This window comes from Pieris rapae, chromosome 21 (assembly GCF_905147795.1).
Source record: "Pieris rapae chromosome 21, ilPieRapa1.1, whole genome shotgun sequence".
In the NCBI taxonomy this organism is placed as follows: Eukaryota; Metazoa; Arthropoda; class Insecta; order Lepidoptera; family Pieridae; genus Pieris; species Pieris rapae.
In genome coordinates, this window is record NC_059529.1 from 5,489,533 (window position 1) to 5,506,269 (window position 16,737).

A 16,737-nucleotide genomic window follows, 5' to 3' on the forward strand; every position below is an offset into this window, starting at 1 on the left:
AGTCAAATTGGAAGAGTACTAAGCACAATACACACACAAAGATAAAATCTTGTAAACTTCGAAATGAAATTAACTATTAGTATTTATAAACCAGAGGCAACATTCCAATAACAATAATTTCAAAATAAATTCCAAATACAAAGGTTATTTCATTGCAATAAATTCAAATTGAATATGATAAGATGGCTCAATTTGCCATACACATCGTTTGCAAGCTCATTATTAATTCAAGACACACTAAAGCAATATAGGGACCTGCGTAGGCGATTCTCGTCCTAACGTGAAACGACAATCATCTCTAAACCTCATACATTATTTATTCGTGTCATTATAAACGTTTATAGTGAAAGATGTTTGTAATGTGTAAAATTATAATTTCTGCTAGATACAAACTGCGTACAGAAAACTTGCGAGAATGTTAATGCCTTTCTTTGTTATTGCAAATCAGAATATAGACTTGAATATATCAAAATATATAGAAAAAAATCAGTAACTAGATTGAGGGTTTCAGGGATTGAGGGGTCACTGATGTTGTGAATAAAATTAATAACCAATTTCCTGATAGACCTTGTCTAATTTGTAGAAACATTCTGAGAATTATAATACTTATTATTATAGTTCATAGTATTATTGTTTGTAATCTTATTTGTTTTGTTCCATCCCAAGTCAATGTATTTAATTTTAAAAGTGCAGAACAGCAAAAAGATTTAGGCGTCTGATGCGTTTTACACAGCGTATAAACAATGTAGTGTAACGAGAAAATATGTCAGTATTACGGTTTGTATGCACCAGCAGGTCTACCACAGCTCTATAAATAAACATAATTAGGATTAGACAATATTTAAGACGATTTTATTCATATAAACGAAATCTGCCCACTTACAGTTTTAAAAAAAACACTTACTTGTAATAAATCATAAATTGGATAACGAATGAGATGTTTTTGTTTTAAGACAAAGTTATTAAGACGCAAGTAAAGGAATAGGTATTAAGAGTATCTAATTTATATTCTTATTAGGTGATTGGTGGAAGACTAACCGTGAATTAGCATGAAGTGTCCTTATTTGTCGAGTCCAATGTTGTCTCCTCACTTGCAATTACTTGAAGATATAAGGCGTGTATGAATTACAATAATTGAACCATCACACGTAACACTATGAATATACATTTTGGAATATTCTATATTCTGTACAGGCGAGTGGAAAAGATATTTAAATATTTTAATTATTAATCTATAATACAGTTATTTATGTATGTGTGCACATTTAAGGCCTTTTTACATTAAAAGTAATTATTTTCTTTACGGATAGAGGAATTTGGTTGATTTATTTATGGAAAATTGGATACTGAATGTACACGTGATGAAAAAAACTTCAATGTATTGATGGAATTTAAAAAAAACAACTGTTTTATATAAAAACCTTATTAAAATCAGTAAATATCTTAACAAAAAATACTTGTAAAAATTCAATCGCATCCTTTTTTTCGTCATTACAATTAAATAAAACTTCAGTTTGACACATGACAGAATTATCTGACAATCTAAAAAAAATATTATTATTTCTCTATATGTGTATAATTACATGTAAAAATGCCATGTATAATGGGCACATGGACATTATATTTTTCTTATGAAGCAAACAGACACGACGCTACTAATGTTAACTAATGTTACCGCCCATGGACACTCACATTACCAGAACGCTCGCATGTGCGTTGCCGGCCTTTTAAAAATTGGTTCAGAATTACTTTAGTTGGCAGCTAGTTAAAGGATGCATTCTGGAATCGGTTGTTGTATGATCAAGTGATCAAGATTTTATTTTGTACTTGACTGTACAAAATTATCATTTAAGTGGTCAGATGATGTTTCTTGTTCATGTTATGATAATATTAATTATTTCAATGACGATTATGATCTATGGACATTGTATATCTACGCAGCATTTTTTGAATATATTAAATTGTAATATAGTCAAGTCAAACCTATTACTATAAAAAACGTATGTATTAATTTTAAAATATGCGAGATTAGAGGCTATCTACTCTTTGAAATATGTGTGTGATGAAGATGTTGTTTGAACTTAACCCCGAATAGGGTTTGGGGAATAAGTTTCTGAAATAATTATGTCGACGGTCGCGGTAGTCAAGCGAAGTTATACCATATGTTAATACTAAGCCTCAAATCTACCCAAAGAAATAATAATAATTTCTATGAGAAACCAGTTGATACTTATATCAGTTGAGATGCTTAAATTATTTTTGTATTTGGAAGCAACATATTCTTATATTTTTGTTTGTATCTGAAACAAGAAGTCCACAAATTTAAAACTAAGTGCACCTTCACAGACAATCCTTATTCACTATAGTAATTAATATAAGATGTAGAACTAATACTCTCTTCTTTTAGATTTCACTAAGACTACGAAGTCTTTGTGCCTGTCTTGAAAAGCCCTAATACGACCTGTTATGTCGATTTGCAGCCTCCACTTTGACAGAGCGTGGGATGCTGCAACCCATAATTGTTTAAATTTGGTAATCGACGGGTAATCAATCGACGTTGACTTCCCCTACCACCACTAACAGTCCACAGTTTTCTGGTACTATTTATTTGGTTGAAGGATAAAGGTATCTGTTTTGGGTCCACTACACGAATGTTTTAGGACTCTGAACTGTCCAAAAATGTGGAAAATAAGGTGTGACGAGCCTGCTCTTTGTAATTTTTAACACGATTTCGTTTTGCCATATTCTCTTTCCTATCGCCGCTGTACTGCGTACTGATTTCTCCGTCATATCCTCCCCAGTTGCTCATGAGTCGCAAATACACAATCTGTGTAAGAAAACGGAAGACCAATAGACAATAATAAAATAAATATATGTGTCTTTGATATATTATATTAAATGAATAATACGCTGTTAAAAAAGAAATATGTTTATTTTGGAAGATAAGATCATCATGGTATCACTTATTCCATTCTATCCGTAATTAAATTCGAACTTGTTGGCATCTCTACTCATCGGCAAAGAAGACAGAATCGGAAAAGTCGAGAGAAAAAGCCGGCGTAAAAAACTCTCGGTACTCTTTTTAAAAAAAGCAAATCATCAAACAATTCTACAATATTTAAAACAAATATAGCAAATTAGTTTAGTTACTTAACTATATAAATAATTGGATAGTTCAATCGCAGGCTCGGTATATAAACTTTAATAATATAAATGACATCTGAATGGCAAGTATGACTATAATATCTTGTTAATAGACCTATTTCCATATAAATAATATTACTAACACATCGTCGAGTTTCAATAAACATAACCTTTAATTTACCCATAATGTATGTGATATATGCAATCTTATGTACTAAGTACTAATTAGTATTCATAAACAATTTATTAGCTTAAGACTTTTTCGTAAACTTAACGCTGTATATAACAAAACTCAATTAGTAAGCGAGAAAAAACATCAAATCTAATTGATTATAAAATTAAAATGAATATGTGGCTGAACATTTGATTACATGCTGAAAAAATCATCATCAGTCATCAGTTAGCTCAGATTTAAAATCTGTAAGGTCTAATTTGAAAGTACTTACGTACTTAAGATAAAGAGGGCAGAAGATGGTAAGTGGGATAAACGTTACCGTTACTTTGGCAGAAAAACTTAATAATAAAACAACATAAAAATGTAAAAGAAGCTCAAAGAATAAAGGTTCAGATCCTCCGTCACAAATTTTGACAAGACATGGTGCGTTTTCCGAATATCTTGGAGTTTATTTAAAAACAAGCTTTGGCTTATGTGACGCTGAAATTCAACTAAGCGTATTACACTTTATTCTACACTTTTTAATTTTCCAGTGTATGCAAGTGTGAGGTGCGACTTGGAGCAACAAATTATTACAAGGATAACTCTGGAGATGTTGATTGTATGAAAGAACACCTGGATTCTATGAAAAAATTTAAACAATATATAGTAGTGTAATGAGAACCGCGGGAGGCTATTCTGCCTCATGCTTGTATTTATGTATTTAAAGAATATTATCGCTTATTAAGCGAACTTAAAGTGGCGTGGTCGGCTTCCTATGTATAATCAAGCACCATCAAATAAATATCTATCACATAGGTACGCCAGGAATCTACGCCAGGGCGTATGTGAAAGATATTAATAAAAATCTCTTGTAATCAAAAAAATACTCTCTTTACGCTGGTATATATGTATTGATTTTGTATGTATCATACATCTGATAAATATAGAAAAATAATTATTTAATTATTCAACTATATAACCTCTAAGATGTTCCCCTACTTACTACTTACATTAGTAAGCAAGTATTATATTAGGTTTTAAATGGCGGATTCTTTTCCATACGAAGAACGGATGTTTCATATCCTTAACAGCCTCATTAGATCTTAAATAGAGGTATGATAGCTAATTGATTAATTAAATTCATTAAACCTTAATTATTACCCCTACAATTAAATACATTGTACTAAGGTAAAAACACCGTTATTTTAATGGATTAAAATTATGTTTCGCAATTTTACGATAATAATAGTAAAGATATCGTTAGCACTTTATTCTCTGTAGGTAGTTCTATTTTAAGTAATACTTTTTTTGGCACGTTAGGCATATAAAATAATGAGAGTAATTTTTACAATTCTATAGTCGTTGTAGTTAGCTATAGTCTATATAGTATTTTTGTGATATTCAAATTAACTTTATTTAACTGTATAATGAGTTATAAAAGACTTTCCATATATAAAATACCTTTTTTTAAATAACGTCTTACCCGTATACATAAGTACACACGTTTTTTTCTTTACTAGGATTGCCTAGAAGAATTCGCTTGTTAGCGATAAGGCCGCCACCTTCCTATAATAATTATTATAACCTGTTTTTATATATTCAAAGTAACGAAGTGTATTGAATAAATACCGAATAAAATATATGGAATAGTTATGCAGCCGAATAAATAATTCACAAAAAGAAAATAGACAAAACTATACAAGGTTAGCGTTAAATTTGAAAGCGTAAATGTAAGTGGGTCAGGCAATCGAGTAACTGTATCCCTGGATATAGAACAAAGCTCAGTGCAGGTATGATACATCTCGCTGTGATAACGACGGCGTTATCACCGCGCCCGAGCACTGCACAGTCGCCACATTCACTTGGATTGTACTGCGATCATAATGCTTTGATACTTGGTATACTGGTATAGTCAAAAAGTAATATGTGTTTGTGTTCTGTGTTTCATTTAAGAAAGGTAAAATGCTATTATCGAACCTAGTAAAGAATTAAATGTTGGAGTTCATACCTGTCGATTTATTATTAAGATAAAAGTTATAATAATAAACTTGTAAAATCATCGTTCTACATATTTCTTGATTCTATTCATTCATTGATTTTTGACTGTATGTATGTAGCTATATTTTCTTGTAAATTTTTCAAAAAAGTATATGATTACGGTTTGAATTGTATTTAACATTTTTGAAAAGTAGCCAGGTTTTTTGATTGTTCTACTTTTTTTTAGTTTTTTTTTATATTGTATATTGCAAAAGATTCAATAATATATAGCAATCCACAAAAATTAGTAAATAATTTCGTGTTAAGGCTAATGAAACTAAATTGTTTACTGGTCAGCCACCTGAAAGCTTCCCTTACCTACTTCTCTGTAAAAGTATCAAAACTCAAACAGCGCTGTATACCAGGAGATCATGCGATGCTTGACGGTGAAGTCAAGGCGAGCGGCCGGCGCCGACCACGCCCGCGCCCCCGTCCCGCACCCCTCTCACCCGCTCTATGCAAACCGTACAATATTCGACTACTCATTACGAATCCTGTTGCCTTAGTATTATAGATCATAAAAGTCATGTTTGATTCTTAATTGTTTGTTTAGTTTCATAAAAGTTTTTACACTCTAACAAACATGAATTCACAACCCCAATACAGAACAAACCACGACCATTTAATTTTTTTTTTTATAAAATATAAAATATAAATTTAAATTTTATAAAATATAATCGTTTTTGAGCCTATGTAGTGGACCAATAAATAAATTTATGTATTGGTCACCTTTCTATGAGATACTTAGTCTTTCATAACATTTGGTAATCGAATGAAATATAAAGTTATTTATAATATAATTATTTGTAAAGGGCACTGCAGGCCGTATGTACTAGATAACATCCATTATTAATTAATTATATGTTATTTCTCTCTGAAACATTAAAACGACAGATTGTACTAATTGATTTCGGCTAATTTTTAACTTTTTCGCAAGAATTCGAAGGGTACTACATAAAGTTATAAACAATAATTAAATAATTAAAGGCTTATTTCGTAGATATTATCAAAAGTGTTTTTAAGCGAGTTCTGCTAGTAATTAACATTACTGCTATATGTAAATAATTGCACAATTTTTACGAAAAAGAACTTCTAAGGTCTATGTCTTTGCGCAATTTAATCAGTTTTACGTTAAGTATGACAGTTGACAGTTAAACACACACACTACTAACAAACTTTATAGAGTAGTAATCCGTGTATGCCTATCATTTCATTAGTATTTATTTCAATTTAAACTTTAATTTAACGTAATTTACAATGTATCATAGTAATTTAATTATACATAAAATAAGGAAAAAAACAAGTACATTAATACTGGATGATGTGATAAAGGATGCCTCTCATATGTAAATGCAAGCAGATTCTTGTGCGGTCTTTAAAAATTAATACACCCATAGAATTTAATTAATATATCCGCTTGTATAAACGAGGTTTGAATTGATATATGTAGAATTACAAACAGGAAAAAAGTTTATCATAATTTTAACATGCAGTGTCCATACTCATACCAGAAAGCCTGCCTATGTCAGCTAAGTATAGGACTTGTATATGTAAAATTAACATATGTAATTAACCAAGTTTGGTATATACGCGGATACAATGTACTTAATATTAACAATTATGACAAAATGTATCCGCAATAACTTCGCAGTACACATAAATTATTTAATCAGATCACCACTTAGACGGATCTGTGTGGACCTTTCCGGTTGTCCACGCGGACTTATTAAAATTAGTTACGAGGCCATCTACTTAAATCAGTATCATTGATAACAGCTTTGTTCTTAGCTGATTATTGACGTACGCACGAATTTTGACTGGTTTGAGCGTTATATGCGTACTACGATCGTACGGTTTGAAAAATACCTTGTCGTAAACATTAAGAAAGATGGCTGTTAACTAAAAACGCGCAAATACCTACCCCATACATTGATGGCTACGGGACATTATGTAATGGCAAACTAATGATTGAACAAATTGTGACATTAACAATTACTCCACAATCAAAAAACGCTTCGAAGAACAAAAATTAAGTCATAAAAATTTATGATTGCGCCAAAAGCGATGCACATAAATTATCATATCATAATTATCTGGTGCAAGAAAATTCGGAGGACTCTCGAATCGACTGTATACTGGATATTTTGCTCTCATTACAGTGATTCGAGTTTAATTTCGACCGTCTGACCTTTTCACTCAAGATATTTTTTGTATTGACACGCCCCAACTTTGAATATGCCACGTTACAATACCCAATTTATAATTATTTTTTTAACGTTAAATACTTTTTAAAAGAGGTTTTAACAATTCTAACTTAAAATTAGAAGAAATGATAATGAAATGACAAAGAATGTCAGACACACACTACTCTATAAAGCGCGTACACTTAACGTAAAAGGAAAAACTACTTTACAAACATCGACAATTATTTTAGATTTAACCACTCGTGGTATATAAGTTTAGGGATTTTATATAAAGATTTTGGACGTTTTCACTCCCGAAAATTTGATAAAAATAAAATTATGGCCGTATTATGTAACATTTATACTGTAAATAATTTATAATATAATATTCAGTTAATTTTATTGCTTTACAGACTTTGTTTTAACCTGTGGTCTAGAATTCGATCAGCGAAAAATTTTTTTATAATTATAAAGAATATGAACGAAAAAAACACAGACATTTTTATTGTAGGCACTTAAGATGGAAAGTAAGATTATATGTCTATAATTAACTCTTACTTCACATGTTATATATAATACGCATACAAATATATTTTAATGATATTTTATACACTTCCGCGTTACATTATATTTTATTGTATTAACTTCAGATGTGGTTATCATCAAATGCTGATCTGAAATGGCGGAGCGAGGCTACCACATCCGTTCTCTAAGGTCTCCTGACCACGCCCTGCTACTATGGAGACTGCGCAATTCATTTGGAGCAACTAATTCGCAAGGTTTAACGTTGTAACTAAATATGTCGACGTTTTTGCAATCTTCCTTATAGAGTGTATAGAAAAACGTGTAGATTATACTATAGTTTCCCCCGACTCTCTTCGGTGTTATATATGATAGGGTGAATAGATTTGTATAGCTTTATCAAACAAATTGAAGTTCTTGTAATTATGTACCGATGCTATATCCTAAGGACGAGAATCGAAGCTTTGTGAAGATCCATATTTCTATAAGTTCGATAGGAGGATGATCTATGAATGATGCATTTGTACCGCCACTGGGTTATTGTTATTTTTATCAAACATTTTGGAGTTTTAGCACTATTAAAACCTTTATTAAATCTACTTTGAATATATGTTAAATATGTATCTAATTAAGTTATTAGTAACCTTAAGAGTTTTATTTTCTGTGTATATATTGTATTACAGTTTCTGGATACTCGTTACAATTTTGTTTTATATATGCATGTGGGTATTTTTTGTTCGATTATTATGAGGAAAAGGATTTTTTTGTTTTAACCAATTAGGAGTAATGGGTAACAATTTTTATCGTTGGTATAACTAAGAAATTTACGAATTAAATTGCAAAATAGCTTTAAAATGTGTATGAAGTGAAAGGTGAAATTGCAGTTGATTGTTTAAGCAAGGGAAACAAGTACGTATATTATACGTCTAGATTACATATTTTAGTTATAATAATCTCAGTCGTTTATTTAAAAAAACAATGAAAATTGTACCTATAATCTACAATCATAGTACCAATAGCAAAGTTATATTAAGAATCATAAATGATATTACAAACTTATGTTATAAAAATCTTATCATTACACGAACCAATATTCCACGAGCAATCTTAGTGAAACTATTACGCATATCACCATACCTCTGTGGATTGAAGAGCCTTTGTTTTATATAAAAAATACACAACCTAACGGTTTTACCATTTCCGGTTTAAATGGGATGTAAAAAGATAAATTTCACTCAAAAAGCACCCAATGATTACAGGTCTTCTATACAAAAATTACATCAAAACAAAAATGGATTGCCTGGAAGAAATATCTTATATTTGTATTGTTTGAGGCGCATCTATGCTATCAAAATGTATTCGTTTTGTTAAGTGTGTATAATATAATTTCATCAAACAAAAGTTCAAATGACCTAAAAATGTTAAAGGAACAGACGCAATTCAGATTGTCCAATGGCAGCTTATGTAGTGAATTAAATAAGGCAATTTTTACGCCGCTAACGAGCTTATTAGGGTAAAAGCTTCTTGAAAGAGTTATAACGAGTTCGGATGAACCTTTTTATGCAATTTAGACTATTAAGTACAGTTTTAACACCTTGAAACTGTTTCGTTTTCGGAGAATATCAAATTACAATACTTTCGATGTGTTTTTTATATTTATTTTTGTTAACTTGTTGAAATAAATAACTATATTACTTTTAGCACTTTGTAGACTATAACATTTATTGAATAAATTTTTGGAGTAAAACTCAACATTTCGATAATTTTTAATTGAACAAGTATTTGAGATATATACATCTAATTGATTTTTGTGGACCCTTTTTAATGCTATGTATGGTAATTAATTACTATTATTAATTTATTTTACAAGCTGACTAAGTATGTATATCAATTAGTCAAACAATATTATGGAATACAATAGAATAAATATTGCCACCTTACAGAAAGTTTAAATTTACACTCATAATAAATACAATTGAGATACCAATTTTTGATGTTAAATAAGTATTTCTATATGTCTTGATATTAATTAGCAAGCATACTTTTGTACGTAAACTTCATATATAAACCACCCACATATTATGTCATAAAAAGGAACTCAGAAATCCTCTCACACACACACAAAAAAATTGCATCCTTTTAAGTAGTATTGATAATGTTGTAATCGTCTAAATGTAGATTTTAAAAACGATACCGTTACTTATTTACGAGTCTTAAAAGAAGTCTGAATGACATCGCTATAAATATATAAAAAAAATATCAATAACGTAAACCGAATTTCTTAAAACACTCAGTTAACCTAAATTTATTGCTCGCGTTTCGTAATCGTGTTCTCTCACGACAAGTTTCAATTAAAAAACAAAAATTATCTGCACAATATCAGGTCTTGCACAATGTTGAATTATTAACCCATACAAAAGACTTAAACGAACCGCTTATCATTCTGCGCATGATAAGAACGTTTCTCCGTCTAGTCTTATGTAATCATAGATAAGGCTAACTGCGCCCTTAATTTACATTATATATGACTATATGAAACCTTATTAATTGTTTAAATTAGTACTTCAGTATAGATTTAGAAAATATTAGTTAAAATATAAAATTTAAAAAAGTAACGTAAGTGGCGGGAAAATGCGAGCAGGCTTTCGGAGGCTGTCGCGCTGGGCGGTGTCGCATTCGCGACTAGCGCTATCGTTCAAGCCGAGTACCGTAGAGCGAGAGCGCGTGTGAAAGAGATAGACCGCGCCCCGTCCGAGCCATCCGGAAGCCTTGCTGAAACTGGACCGTTTTCTTTTCTTGTTACTATTGAGATCGGCTCTCAAGTTCTGTTGTTGTCGCGCGGCGCGCCGCTCGCGCTGATAACGCGACGCCATGCCGACCTGCACACGCGCCTAACGTCAACTGCTCTTAATGGATATAGAGTGCTACTGACTCCTATGGATTTTGTGATTGAATGTGATAAGTGTTTGGATTAATAATATTAAGAATTTTAATAACTTTTTAAAAGTGATTTGGAGCGATTACGTTTTCGAGAGTTTTGTACTCTTCTCTACAAAAGGTAGGTTTCTTTTTTTAATTAAGTGCGAAAAATTGTGTTTTTAAATTAGAAACTCTCTTATGCAAAGAATTTATTCTTTGATCATTATAGCATCTCTAAACAACAATATTCATAAATAATAATGACATCCAAACACTGTGTTAAATTAACATAATTGATCAAATAAAATTAGTCACATTTACACACGTTATAAATAAAAGTTTGTATATTATTAAAATTTTATGCGTCTCGAAATTTATATGACTAATAATTTTATGCAAACAACAAATTCTCACGCATAAATCACGAAGTTTTATTAATGGGCGCATTAGATACAACATTTATCGAAATAATATTACTATTAAATAATTACAAAATTATTAATAAATTATTCAAATCGCAATATTTTTATAATAAAACGATTTTATCCGTAACACTAAGCATTGAAATATGAAGCAAATTATTTTCGTATAACTATTCAATATTACCTATACATTTTACAAACTTAAAATAATAAATGTGTCATATATTATTAAACTCACATATAATCTCATTTCACTCGGCACTGTTTAAAAAATATATTTTAATTTCGTTGCGTACAATAATAAAACATCACGTAGTTAAAAGCTACAACTCGTTTTCACTGTAATTTTCACTGTTAACGCGATAAAAAAGAAAAATAAAATAAAATTACTCGACCTAGTAAACCAGAAAGTTGTGACCGCGCTGCCGCCGGCCGACGCCTTTTTTGCTCGAGTTTTAGTCATTGTTATCCAACGATACTGGTTACCCTTTACAAAGTAGGAAAAATTAAAAATAAATTCTCAAATATTTTATTTATTATTTATATAACATTCTAAAACAATTTTTATGCCTGAAAAATACAAGATAATGAGACATCACAAATTTTACACACACCAACACATCAACACATCAATTAGATTAGAACTTAAGCAATATATCAAAGAAAGAAACTAAAGAAACGACCACAAAATAAACTTAAATAAAAAAATAAAACAAAAACAAATGAATAATAATAACTAATAATATAAATAATAACTAAAACTAAAATATAAAAATAACAGAAATAAACAAACAAAATTAAAACTTAAACCACATTAAGATTTAAGAGCCTGCAAAACAAAGTTACGTGTTGGTAGACTGTTGTAAAACAGATCAATATTTTCATCAATGTTTGTGATAAATTTAAATTCCATACATATATTGAACACCAAATGTTTCGGAATATTAAGTTATAAAATATTTTTTAAGAATATCTTCTATTTTCAAAATGGAAATAAATTAATAAACAAAACATTTATGATATAAAAACTTATTAATAAAATCTTAATTTGCACCTCACAAACATAACTGTACAATTTATTTACGCAAACAGAAAATTAGTTCCGATATTTTATCATCTGTGTAAAATAAAATTAATATACTGTTTAACTACGGTATGTAATAGAAAGTGAAGTGATATAACAAAATATCATGCTATCAGATATCAATAGAGAGCAATTTAAATTCGATCACTTTACAAAGGCAATAAAACAATGTTTTCTATCAGACAGTTAAGAATTCCAAAGCTTTTTAAATACGGTTGAGCTTTTATAAGCTTTTAAATTGTGGTGCTCGTCGTGTCTATACTAAAAGTCGCAATATGTTTTTATTAAATAATTAATAATATATAAGCATACCCAATATTTACAAATTAATTAAAATACTATCAATATTATTTTTACTTTATCTTGTAATGGTTTTATGTAAAAAAATATAATAAATGTCCATCTCACGCCATTATTTGGACTATATTATATAAATTTGTACCGTAAATAATACAGTATAATCGAAATACCGCTGTGTCATCACTGTGATTAAAAAAAATAAAAATAATTAGACATTTCGCTTTCACTGTGCGTAGTTAGATAACTGCCTGTTGCTCGATTTAATTTCGATCGTGTACGATAAACTGGTTTATTATACGCATCAGTGAGTGCATGCGACAATTTTACATAGCTTTCATTTTTTGACGTGGTTTCTTTAAAAGCTCACTTTTTAAAAATCTCAAGACATTTAAAGCGTATTATATATCCTGTTATTGCTTTTACAACTATATCTTAATAAGATATTTAACGAAAATATATGAAAGGCTTTAATTTTAAGCTTCGCTCTTGTCTTCTTATTTTCGGGTTTCTTTCGTTTATATACTATGACGATTATAGGAACAACATTTTTTTTATCAAAATATCTTTATTCATATAGGTAAACAAGTACACTTATGAACGTCAAAAAAATTAAATTAATTGTAAATTTATATTTACTGCCAGTTCTCAAATCAAGGGCGTAGGACGGAAGAGAAGAACTGGCAATAAACTCTCCGCCAGTCTTTTTAATCGTTAGGAGCTGAAACCTATACAGCATGTTCCATATGACACCTTGAGTAATAAATAATAATAAAGTAAAACAAAGATTAAAAACAAAACAAAATTTGGACGTAACTAGAAACATTTGGATGAAAAATTAATTGCATATAACACTGTTGTTATAATTGGTTTTTATCCAAAGCTCTATATACTGTGATACAAAAAAAAAATAATACGTTATAAATTACTGTTAAAGCAATTATTTTAAAAATACAACTAATACAGTTATATTAACCTGTTAGCAATAAAAAGTACCTTTTCCATTTTAAATCACATTAAATTTGCATTCGACGGTTTATCTCGATACCATCAATCTTCCATACAAGTTGCAAGCATATTGTTAGTAAAAGCTGAATATTGAATACGGAGTAGTAATGGAATTGATTGTAATCGATTCTATCATTACAGCTTATCTAATTGTAATGTTCCTTTATAACAAGATGGGGAAATTGGAGCAGCTATAACTGGTTATATAATTGAGTATATAATTATTCTAGCTAAATGTTTTTTGGTGTTTACTTTAAAGTTGTTTTTAATTTTTAAACGGCCCATGGGCGGCGGTATCACTTAACATCAGATGAGCCTCCTGCCCGTTTGCCCCCTGTTCTATAAAATAAATAAATAAAATAAATTTAAAAAAATGTTATTAAACCAATTTGACTTTCTCTTTGGGTCCTTCAAGAAAAGGAACAAATTCTTAAAGGGCCGACAAGGCACTCGCGAGCCCTCTGGCATCGAGTGTCCGGCGGCGGTATCATTAAACATCAGGTGAGCCTCCTGCCTGTTCTATAAAAAAATAATAATAATAACAACGTAGATATTTTTCATCAAAACAAATAGTTGTATATTTGATAACATTTAAGTGATGAAGCTTTATGTGACAACGGCTAAGCGTGCAACGTAACTTAGCATAAATTCTTACTGCCATAGGCCCAAAATTTATTGAATTTTGACGTTCAGATGATCTATTTATATATAAGCTCTAGCTTTTTGTTATATTAAATGTATTACAGAATTTTATATTTTAATTTAATACATACTTTAATATTCAGCCTATGTACAATTTGATTTCTTAAAATAAATTAAACTTTATAAAAATTTTGGACGCTGTTATTGGCATGTAAATTAATAGCGGGTGGATTATTAATACCTGGTAACTGTTATTTTGTTTCTACGGCTCGTAATAATTACAACCAGTCTGAATATAGAAGTCGGGCATTATCTGTGCTTAGCAATTACTAGAGCCTTACCCACAATAGTGATTGTAGTTTTAATTTAAATCTCGAACGTAAATGAAGAGAAAGTACCATCATTCAGAAAATATCAGATGATCTGTGATACGACCGCTTTAAATACAGCAAATTAGCGAATTATATAGGCCTAGTATGCGACACAATGCGACGATTTTATCAGGACTTTCGGATGGTATTAGCCATTTACTAACGTAAAGCTTTTGTGTAGAGAATTAACGATATCTTAGGTTTCCGTTAATGTTTCAAAGTATCGGAGTACTTTATTTCTTAATACTGAATTATTATAATAAAGAATTCACGAGTGTACAAATAGCAGGAAGCGATCTTTTTTAAACCATGTTTAAATTAATACATTAAAGCTTCTTTTATATAATAGAAGGTAAACGGGCTGGAGATTGACTTGATGTTAAGTGATACCGCCCATGGACACTTATATTGCCAGAGGGCTCGCAAGTGCGTTGCCGGCACGTGGCTTTTTAAATCATTGTATATTCGTGAGATATTTAGGTTATGTAACTAAAACCAATGCTTATATATATTGATTGCCATTAATAAAGGGTTAATAATAATATTCGTGAATGCATCGACAACCCGTTTATAATTTTAAGATATAAATGGAACATAATTTAAACATTAAAAAAATATTTACTTAAATATAATCGAAAACCTGTATCTTTATTCATTATTATGTACTTTCCAATGACAAATGTGAGCCGATGTTTTGTAAAAAGTTATCTTTACGTCCGATGCGCAAAATATTTTTTACACGAAAATTTACTGAACGAACAAACTACGTTTCTATGCGATGTGACAATTTATTCATTACTGCAGCAGACACATGAATCACGATGACTGCATCATATTTGTATTCACTGGGGATGAATTTGCGACATTTACAACTTTGAATGCACACGAATTTCAGCCTAAATGTTCATTAATATAACGCAACTCAGGCGATTCTCCTCTGCGCGCTCTGGATGCCTAGGATAAGTTTCTGATAAAAATTCAAGGAAATTTGAAATAGTCTGCACTCAAGTACATCACTCAGATTGTAAAAAAATGCATAGACAACGATATAGACCGAGACGCATAATTTTTAGATTCATTTTCATAATGTGCAGTCGAATGTCTGAGGTCAACATCGTACATGTAACAATTTATATTTGATGGGCGACATAAACCGAACAATAAAAATAAAGGCCACGGCAAGATTATTTTTAGTACAAATTTTTATTGATACATATTTAATAAGCTTTGCTTCTTTCTCTTTATTATTATTATTTAACTGAAATTTATTATTATTTACTGAAACTTCTTGCATGAGGGTCCATTTTTTACGGACGAAACGCAATAATAATAATATTAGCGTCACGAAGATGTGCAGCGTTTTTGTCGAAGAAAAGGGAGAGAGCGATGGAGACCGATTGAGAGAGAGAGTGACATAGAGCGAACGTCGCATCACGCATTGCGCTATAGATAGAAAGATTGAGAGAGAGAGAGAGTAAGGGAGATCGAGAAAACCTAAACGCTATTGGTTGATGTATTCGTTCAGTAGTTACATATTAGAACTTAAGATGGTAATTTTCAGCACAACGTCTTATAAAACGCAGAAACGTAAACGCAGATTATTTATTTACATGATCATCTATGGGGTTTGTACCTAAGTAATTAATTTACATACTTTTGACATGTGTACTTTGTACGGACGCATTTTATTTATGTTTCTTTTATTTTGTTTGCTGAAGTATTGTATCAGATACACCAGATTTTTTTATAAGGATAGGGTCTGGATGTCCATGCAATGTTTTAAAACATTCGTTGGTCCAGAGGTGTTTTAGCGGTACTTAGTTCTCAGAGTGTCAGAAAATCTGGAATCCAGCCACAATCATGAAACCACGTAAAAAAGGACATTGAACTAAATTACTACAGATTTACTAACCCATAAATCTAATTGAGCTATAGGTCTCACGAGTTTTAT

At 30.4% G+C, this 16,737-nt stretch overlaps 1 protein-coding gene across 1 annotated transcript in view; it reads left to right on the top strand.

The window, feature by feature from the left end:
• Positions 1 to 10,859: 10,859 nt before the first annotated feature.
• LOC111000339 (transcription factor hamlet-like) overlaps positions 10,860 to 16,737 on the top strand; it is an 85,662-nt gene continuing 79,784 nt past the window's right edge. The window contains exon 1 of the mRNA XM_022269736.2: positions 10,860 to 11,101. The gene's annotated coding sequence lies outside the window, so the exon portion shown is untranslated. The remainder of the gene's footprint in view (positions 11,102 to 16,737) is intronic.